The sequence below is a fragment of the Bos mutus genome, chromosome 27 (assembly GCF_027580195.1).
Source record: "Bos mutus isolate GX-2022 chromosome 27, NWIPB_WYAK_1.1, whole genome shotgun sequence".
NCBI classification, from domain to species: Eukaryota; Metazoa; Chordata; class Mammalia; order Artiodactyla; family Bovidae; genus Bos; species Bos mutus.
The window spans coordinates 32,972,603-32,982,677 of NC_091643.1; the positions used below are offsets into that span (position 1 = coordinate 32,972,603).

General features: G+C 40.7%; 1 non-coding gene across 1 annotated transcript; it reads left to right on the forward strand.

Annotated features, from left to right (window-relative positions):
- Nucleotides 1–4,731: 4,731 nt before the first annotated feature.
- TRNAC-GCA (transfer RNA cysteine (anticodon GCA)) lies at nt 4,732–4,803 on the forward strand. Its single transcript has one exon. It is a non-coding gene; the product is annotated as a tRNA-Cys (tRNA).
- Nucleotides 4,804–10,075: the final 5,272 nt, after the last annotated feature.

Here is a 10,075-nt window from a genome sequence, read left to right on the forward strand (position 1 = left end):
ATCTGAACTCTTTTCTGGGTAGACTGTCTATCTCCACTTCACTTATTTGTTCTCTTGGGGTTTTATCTTATTCCTTCATCTGGAACATGTTCCTCTGCTGTCCAATTTTGTCTAAATTTATATTTGTAATTCTTTTGCATGTGGAATGTTAGTTATATTTCTCAGCCTTGGAGAAATGGCCCTCTATAGGGGATGTCATGTATCTGAGCAGTATACTCCCCTCTAGTTACCCAAGGGCCAGGGACCTGATGACCCCAGGGTAGGTTCTGATCTGTGTGTAGACTCATTTAAGCCGGCTGCCAGATCATAGTTTTCTTGCTTCTGGTGTCTGTCCCCCTGGTAGATGAGGCTGCTCTAGAGGCTTGTGCAGATGGGTGGGGCTTTGTTCCTGCTCTATTGGCTGTTTAGCCTGAGATGTAGCACTGGAATCTATAGGCTATTGGGTGAGGCAAGGATTCGGTGACCAAACGTTGGCATCTAGGAGGTCTCACACCGATTGAAACTCCCTGATATCTCTGCCACCAGTGTCCTTGTCCCTAGAGAGAGCCACAGTTGTGCCCCACCTCCTCAGGAGACCCTCCAAAGCCAGGGGGCAGCTCTGGCCAGGATTCTATGAAGTCGGTGCTTTTGCCGGTGGTCCCAGTGCGTATGAGACCTTGTGTGGGCCCACCAAAAATGGAGTCTCTGTTTTATCTAGTTCTGTGGAGCTTCTGCAATCAAGCCCTGCTGGTCTTCAAAGCTAAAGCTCCCACAAGGTCGGGGAGCTTGACTGGTTCTCAGAACTCTCACTCCTCTGGGAGAACCTCTGTGACAGAATTATTCTCTAGTTTGTGCATTGCCCATCCAGGGGAATATGAGATTTGAGTATATCTCAAGTGCACCCCTCCTACCATCTTGTGGATTCTTCTCTATGTCTTTGGAGTAGAATATCTTTTTTTTGGTAGGATCTAGTCTTTCTCATTGATGGTTGTTCAACAGCTAGTTGTGACTTTGGTGTACTCATGAGAAGAGGTGAGCTCAAGGTCCTTCAACTCTGCCATCTTGTCCAGAACCCTATAGTTCTTTTCAGTTGTCTCTTTTACAAAAATGATATGCATCCAGATTTTAAGCTTCTCTCCCCAGAAGTACCATAGCATAAGACAAGTCCATTAATCTGGAGATCCATTTGCCTGACACTTCTGGGCCCCCTCTCTGCTACCCCCAAATTCCTTTCTACTGCAGGCTCTTTAAAGTTGGGGCCTATCTGAATAGAAAACAAGAGAAATAAAGGGTCGGTGGGAGGAGAGAAGACTGCATGGCTGATATTTGGTGGTGTCTCAGAGCTATATGTTTCCCCGACATGGACACAGCAAAGCATAGGTGAGACCAAATACCGCCAACCTCTGCTCCCAGAAAGATCAACTGGTCAGGAAGCCTCAGAAGTCAGTGGCTGGAGTAAACACTGGCCACTACTGGCAACTATGCTGACAGAAGACCAGAGTTGACATTTTGGGGCAGTGTAGCTGGGAAGCTGTTTCTGGCCACTTAAGATATCCAAATAGATATTCTATGAGAGAGCTGGCATTTCAAGTCAGACCACACAGAAGATATGGGCAGCCACTTAGCATGAGTCAGAGAGGCAGAGATTACCAGCAAGGATAATGTCAAAGCTGTGACTGCACTCTGTCCACATCTCAGGAAGAGCTGGCTCCCATGGGATAGAGAAGGGAAGTGTGGAATCAGATCCAAGATGGGACGTGCCACGGAGAACTGGTCTGAGTGTCAATGCCCTAAATGTCTGTACAGGTATGGGACCTGCCAAGGAGACCATCCTTAGACTAGAGAGGAAATTCAGCAGAGTCAGGTGGGAAGATGCTATTTACACACTTGGATAGAGCTTCTGGTCTAATCTGGTAATAAACATGATGAAAGAATTCCTAGGGGTTCTGAGGGTATAGCTCAAGTAATCCTTCCCACTCTGGGCATTTGGAGGAACTTTCTTGTGAAATTGGCACTGATGATCAGAAAACATAATAAACATTGCTCAAGAAAAGGATATACAGGACCATTTCAGGAAGAGTCTAGGTCAAGGAATTGGAGGAAAGAAGGCCTTGGGCAAGTCACAATCACCTACAAAGACTGCATGACCACCAAAGGAACTAAAAATACTCTTATTTTAAAATGGCATATTCCAGCTTTTTCCTTCTTCTGTTTTATATAAGAAATGTTGGTGGTTGTTTGAGTCCCCCGTCTCTCCCCTCTCTGCCTCTCTTTTTACTGGTCAATCTAGCTATACATCTGTCATTTTTGTTAGCAGTTATTAACTTGGCAATGTATTCTTTAGATTACAGAATATCCAGATTGGGCCTGAACTAGAAGCTATGGTTGTGGGAATGGATAGGATTTGCACCTTCTCTTTTGGGGAAGATAGTGAGGATATCTTCATCTTAATTGTGGTAGTTGCATGCTGGCAGGGGGATGCATAATGTTGTGATCATTCTTATTATATAGAAGTTTAATCATGGTGAGAATGCTGCTAAAACTGGACAAAGGGGTAGACTATTTTGGTTATTTATGGAAAACTGATACCCTTTTCTCTTTAGTCAATTTCTTTTCCTTTTTTCTGCTTCTGATGGACCTTCTGAGGCAGGACAGGTCCATCGAACACTGTGGCAGAGTATGTCCTGATTTCTGGAGCTCTGACTAACAGGTAACTTGGGGGTCAGAGGTCTCCTCCATCTTCTGTGTGAGTGTGGCTCCTGGCTTGTTTCATTTATTCCTTCTCTAATGCGTTTCCTTTACAGAGACCTGAGTCTCCAACATATTATTTTCCAAGTGTTGTGAGTTGAATTGTGTCCCTCCAAAAGATGTATTTAAGTCCTAATCTCCCAATACCTATGAATGTGTCCTTATTTGGAAATATGGTCTTTGCCATATAACTACAGTTCAGTTCAGTTCACTCACTCAGTCGTGTCTGACTCTTTGTGACCCCATGGACTACAGCACGCCAAGCCTCCCTGTCCATCACCAATTCCTGGAGTTTACTCAAACTCATGCCCATTAAGTCGGTGATGCCATCCAACCATCTAATCCTCTGCCGTTCCCCTTCTCCTCCTGCCTTCAATCTTTTCCAGCATTAGGGTCTTTTCAAATGAGTCAGTTCTTTGCATCAGGTAGATGATGTCATACTGGATTAGGTGGGCATAACTCCAATGGTGTCCTTATAAGGAGAAAGATGTAGAGACACACATCAGGGTGAAGGAGTACATGTGATGACAAAGTCAGAGACAGGAGTGATGAAGCTACAAGCCAAGGAAAGCTGAGGATTGCCAGTAACCAGCAGAAGCTGGACAAGATAAGAGCCTTCAAAGAGAGCGTGGTCCTGCCAACACCTTGTCTGTTTAGGTATTCTACCTATTTTTTGATTGGGTTGTTTGTATTTTGTTATTGATTTGTATGAGCTGTTTATGTATTTGGATATAAGCCCTTGTTTGTAGTATGGTTTGCAAATATTTTCTCTCATTCTATAGATTGTTTATCCTGTCCTTTGCTGTGCAAAAGATTTTTAGTTTGATTCAATTTCATTTATTTTTTCTTTTCTTTTTCCTTGGAAGACTGACCTTAGAAAAATTGCTGTGACTTATATGAGAGAATGTTTTGCTTATGTCCTCTTCTAGGAGTTTCACGGTGTCAAGTTTTATATTTAAGTCTTTAAGCCATTTGGAGTTTAAATTTGTGTGTGGTATGAAGGTGAGTTCTAACTTTATTGATTCCCATGTGGCTGTCCAGTTTTCCCAACACCACTTACTGAAAAGAATGTGTTTTCACTGCTTTATATATTCTGGCTTTCCTTGTTGAAGATTAATTGACCATAGGTTTTTAGCATGGTTCTTGACTTGTTGGTGTTTCTTACTTCCTGTACCCAAGTAGCAAACAGCCTACTTTGGCTAGAATTTAGCTATGGTCATAATCTTGGCCAGCAATCAGTTCTCACCATTACCACTAGAAAATTCTAAACCCTAGTTCCTACATCTGATTTTGTCCTCCTAAAATTAAAACTTAATTTTAAATAACATTTTCAGTAGACTCACTTTAAAAGTCATCTACCTGCTTTCTCCTTCTCTTATCATATATAAAGAATATCGGTGGTTGTCAGAGTCATGTCTCTCTCTTTTTTTATTTTCCAATATTGGTACACATCTGTTGGTGTTGTTGCCAGTTGTTAACTTTAAAGTTTAATCTTTAGGTTGCAAAATATACAGGTGGGATTGTGGCTGAATTAGATGGGGCATTAATATCTCCTAGATATGGATTTGGTAACTCACATGATTTTTCACATTCTCTTTTTTGGGAAGAGGGTGAGGTTATCTCCATCTTAATTGTGATAGTTCCATGCTGGAGTAGTGTATGATGTTGCTACTGTTCTAATCATATCAAAGTTTAATCATGTTTAGGATAGTAATGGCACCCCACTCCAGTACTCTTGCCTGGAAAATCCCATGGATGGAGGAGCCTGGTGGGCTACAGTCCATGGGGTTGCTAAGAGTCGGACACGACTGAGTGACTTCACTTTCACTTTTCACTTTCATGCATTGGAGAAGGAAATGGCAACCCACTCCAGTGTTCTTGCCTGGAGAATCCCAGGGACGGCAGAGCCTGGTAGGCTGCCATCTATGGGGTCACACAGAGTCCGACACGACTGAAGTGACTTAGCAGCAGCAGCAGCAGGATGGTACTAAGTAGCAAAGGGCTTCCCTGGTGGCTCAGATGGTAAAGCATCTGCCTGCAATGCAGGAGACCCAGGTTCAATCCCTGGGTTGGGAAGATCCTCTGGAGAAGGAAATAGCAACCCACTCCAGTACTCCTGCCTGGAAAATCCCATGGATGGAGGAGCCTGGTAGGCTGCAGTCCATGGGGTCACTGAGGGTTGGACATGACTGAGCGACTTCACTTTCACTTTTCACTTTCATGCATTGGAGAAGGAAATGGCAACCCACTCCAGTGTTCTTGCCTGGAGAATCCCAGGGACGGGGGAGCCTGGTGGGCTGCCGTCTATGGGGTCGCACAGAGTCGGACACGACTGAAGCAACTTAGCAGCAGCAGCAGCCAGTACTCTTGCCTGGAGAATCCCAGGGATGGGGGAGCCTGGTGGGCTACAGTCCACAGGGTTGCATAGAGTTGGACACGACTGAGTGATGACTTAGGTAGCAAATGGGGTAGATTATTTTGATTATTTATGGGGAACTGATAGGAAAATGACTAAAGAGAGGAGAAGTCTTTTTTTCTTGTTTCTGATGGAGCTTAGAGGGAGAGTTCCAGCAAACACTGGTAGAATGTGTCCGGCATTCATGGAGCTCTGATTGGTAGGTTTCTTTGGGCTCGGTGCCTCCTGCATCTTCTGTGTGAGTGCCTCTCCTGACTGACTTCATTTATTCCTTCTCAGTGCTCCTTCTTTCTTTATATAGATCTGAGCTTCTGACATATAGTTTTCTAAGTGTTGTGAGTTGAATTGTGTCCCCTCAAAAGATGTATTTAAGTCTTAATCTCCCCAAACCTGTGAATGTGACCTTATTTAGAAAGATGGTCTATGCAGATATAATCAAATTTAGATGAGATCATACTGGATTAGGTGGGTACTAACTCTAGTGACTGATGTCCTTATAATAAGAGAGAGATTTGGATACACATAGACATACCAGAGTGAAGGAGGCCTTGTGATGACAAACACAGAGACCAGAGTGATGCAGCTACAAGCCAAGAAAAGCTGAGGATTGCCAATATGAAGCTGAACAAGAAAAGAATTCAGACAGTGTCTTCCTTAAGACTCCAAACACTCTGAACACAATCCTTTAAAAAAATCTGTTTTATGTATGCAAGTTATCATTTAGTTTTCTATATTTGGATGAATCTCAGAATGGCTTGGACTATTCACTAAATCCACTTTGATCCCATTGAATTGTGTTCTAGGAGACTGGATTATCTTTTAGACTTAGCAAACAGTTTACCCCTGTTGATTGTAATGGTGGTTAAATAATCCATGGTGATGGTGAACTTAAGATGGGGCTTTACAGCAATGTATCCATCAAGATAGAGTGTGTAGGAGAAAAATGAGACAGAATGGGTTTCAGAAATGTCTACCTCTCACTGGAAAATTAAGGGGAGATTTTAAAAAAGATTAAATGCAGAAGGATTGCCACTAATATGTTTTGACAATGCTTCGGAGTAACACTGTGGATTTGGTAGGACTTTAAGGCTGTCCTGTGCCTACTGTTGAGGGGCTATCTGGAGAAGAAAGAAAGGATATGAGGAGGGAAGGAGATCCCAAAGGAATTTTCTATGACAGCGAATGAGTGTTGGGGGCAGCTCCCTCTATTGTGGGGACCTATAAACTAGAAAACCAGACAGTCTTTAAGGGACCAAGGGAAGCTTGGTATTGAGACCTGACAGAGAATGTGAACCTTCTTTCCACCTCTTTTCCCAGAGGTTTCTGCTCACCCATTATGCCCATGAGAAAGGATCTGTGCACAAGTGAGGAAGCTGTTTGTATTACAGTTTATGGTTCACATTTTTCAAAATCAAAGTCCCAAGGCCCACATTATACTTTGGAGTTGGAGGAGTGAGCGGTGCTGTTATAAAATGAGCCAGTGGCATGAAAATTATTTAGTCCTGATCAGGGTTCCTGGCCTTGAAATACTCTTTTCTGACCCAAGTTCCAGACTAAATCTCAAGGGTCACATTCATCATGTCCTTTAGAAGCCAAACAGGTTTAGAGTAGCCACATCCCTCCTTCTTCTCCCTAGGTTCCTACTATAACCAAAGTGAGTTCTCTAGGAAAAAGGAATTTCACAAGCAAAGGTGACCTCTACTCTAAAGATGGTGGTCACAGGTCCTCTTCAAATATCCTGGGCTGAAAAGTCTTTGCTCCACATGTTTGTGAAAAGCCATTGGTAGTTTCAGTTAGTAAAGTAGTTATGGAGAGAACCTTGAAATATATCCATGTCTTTAACATAACCTGTATGGATTCATTTCAATATTTGGCAAAACTAATACAATATTGTAAAGTTTAAAAATAAAATAAAATTTAAAAAAAAAACAGAAAACAGAAAAAAAAATAAAATAAAATAAAATAATTTAATGGAAATAAAATATGCAGAGACATATACAGTATTTTCAAAATGAAAAAAAAATATATGCTATAAATGAAATGATACTGTATTAGATTTGAAATTGTAGTGCTTAGAAAACTAATTAGCTATTCATAGTCTTATGGGGAAAAGCTACTAAAATATAAAATAGAAGGTTTCACTTAGGTGGCTTCATGAAGCATTGTAATACTTCAATAACATTGTTTCTTATCCCTTTACTTTTGCTAATATGTAGATTTAAATATATTCAAAACTGATATTTTATTCCAAAATTTATATCTCTAAATACAATTCCACTTCTTTCCTCTAAAATCACATATAACTTTCTATTTAATATTTCAGTTTTTGTATGTTCCACCACACCTAAAATTCATGTCTTAAAAACTGACCACCATTATGCTTTAAGATATAGTACAATCATTCACTTTTAAGACAGGAATCTCAGTCTTTATGTTTTATTTATTTATTTTTCTAGTATGATTTACACAGGATATTTAATATAGTTTCCTGTGGTGTACATTAGGACTTTGCTGTTTATTCATTCTATGTATAATAGTTCACATCTGCTAATCTCAGTTTCCCAATCCATACCTCTCCCATCTTTCCTTCAGCCCTTTATAGCCACAAGGCTGTTTGTTATATATGTGAATTTGTTTCTGTCTTGTAGACAAGTTTATTTGTGTCATATTTTAGATTCCACATATAAGTGATATCATGTGCTATTTGCCTTTCCGTTTCTGACTTACTTTGCTTAGTATGATGATCTCTAGGTCCATCCGTATTGCTTCATATGGCACTATTTCATTCTTTTTTATGGCTGAGTAATATTCTACTCTGTGTGTGTGTTTATATAATAGATACACCTATATAATATATACACCTACATCTTTAGTCATCTGTTGATATACACTTAGCTTACATCCTTATCTTGGCTATCATAAATAGTGCTGCTATGAACATCGGGTTATGTGTATCTTTTGAATTACAGTTTTCTGCAGATATATGCCCAGGAATGAGTTTGCTAGATCATAGTGCAGGTCTATTTATAGTTCTTTGAGGAACTTCCGTACTATTTTTCATAGTGGCTACACCAATTTACATTTCAACCCAGGGTAGGAAGATACGCTTTTTCTCCGCACCCTCTCTAACTGTCATTATTTGTAGACTTTTTAATTATAACTATTCTAACCAGTGTGAAGTGTAGATTTTAATTGCAATTTTCTAATAATTACTGAGGTTGAGCATATTCTCATGTGCCTATTGGCCCTGTATGTAAATCTTTAGAGAGACTAGCGATTATTTATGGGGAACTGATAGGAAAATGACTAAAGAGAGGAGAAGTCTTTTTTTCTTGTTTCTGATGGAGCTTAGAGGGAGAGTTCCAGCAAACACTGGTAGAATGTGTCCGGCATTCATGGAGCTCTGATTGGTAGGTTTCTTTGGGCTCGGTGCCTCCTGCATCTTCTGTGTGAGTGCCTCTCCTGACTGACTTCATTTATTCCTTCTCAGTGCTCCTTCTTTCTTTATATAGATCTGAGCTTCTGACATATAGTTTTCTAAGTGTTGTGAGTTGAATTGTGTCCCCTCAAAAGATGTATTTAAGTCTTAATCTCCCCAAACCTGTGAATGTGACCTTATTTAGAAAGATGGTCTATGCAGATATAATCAAATTTAGATGAGATCATACTGGATTAGGTGGGTACTAACTCTAGTGACTGATGTCCTTATAATAAGAGAGATTTGGATACACATAGACATACCAGAGTGAAGGAGGCCTTGTGATGACAAACACAGAGACCAGAGTGATGCAGCTACAAGCCAAGAAAAGCTGAGGATTGCCAATATGAAGCTGAACAAGAAAAGAATTCAGACAGTGTCTTCCTTAAGACTCCAAACACTCTGAACACAATCCTTTAAAAAATCTGTTTTATGTATGCAAGTTATCATTTAGTTTTCTATATTTGGATGAATCTCAGAATGGCTTGGACTATTCACTAAATCCACTTTGATCCCATTGAATTGTGTTCTAGGAGACTGGATTATCTTTTAGACTTAGCAAACAGTTTACCCCTGTTGATTGTAATGGTGGTTAAATAATCCATGGTGATGGTGAACTTAAGATGGGGCTTTACAGCAATGTATCCATCAAGATAGAGTGTGTAGGAGAAAAATGAGACAGAATGGGTTTCAGAAATGTCTACCTCTCACTGGAAAATTAAGGGGAGATTTTAAAAAAGATTAAATGCAGAAGGATTGCCACTAATATGTTTTGACAATGCTTCGGAGTAACACTGTGGATTTGGTAGGACTTTAAGGCTGTCCTGTGCCTACTGTTGAGGGGCTATCTGGAGAAGAAAGAAAGGATATGAGGAGGGAAGGAGATCCCAAAGGAATTTTCTATGACAGCGAATGAGTGTTGGGGGCAGCTCCCTCTATTGTGGGGACCTATAAACTAGAAAACCAGACAGTCTTTAAGGGACCAAGGGAAGCTTGGTATTGAGACCTGACAGAGAATGTGAACCTTCTTTCCACCTCTTTTCCCAGAGGTTTCTGCTCACCCATTATGCCCATGAGAAAGGATCTGTGCACAAGTGAGGAAGCTGTTTGTATTACAGTTTATGGTTCACATTTTTCAAAATCAAAGTCCTGCGTCCACATTATACTTTGGAGTTGGAGGAGTGAGCGGTGCTGTTATAAAATGAGCCAGTGGCATGAAAATTATTTAGTCCTGATCAGGGTTCCTGGCCTTGAAATACTCTTTTCTGACCCAAGTTCCAGACTAAATCTCAAGGGTCACATTCATCATGTCCTTTTAGAAGCCAAACAGGTTTAGAGTAGCCACATCCCTCCTTCTTCTCCCTAGGTTCCTACTATAACCAAAGTGAGTTCTCTAGGAAAAAGGAATTTCACAAGCAAAGGTGACCTCTACTCTAAAGATGGTGGTCACAGGT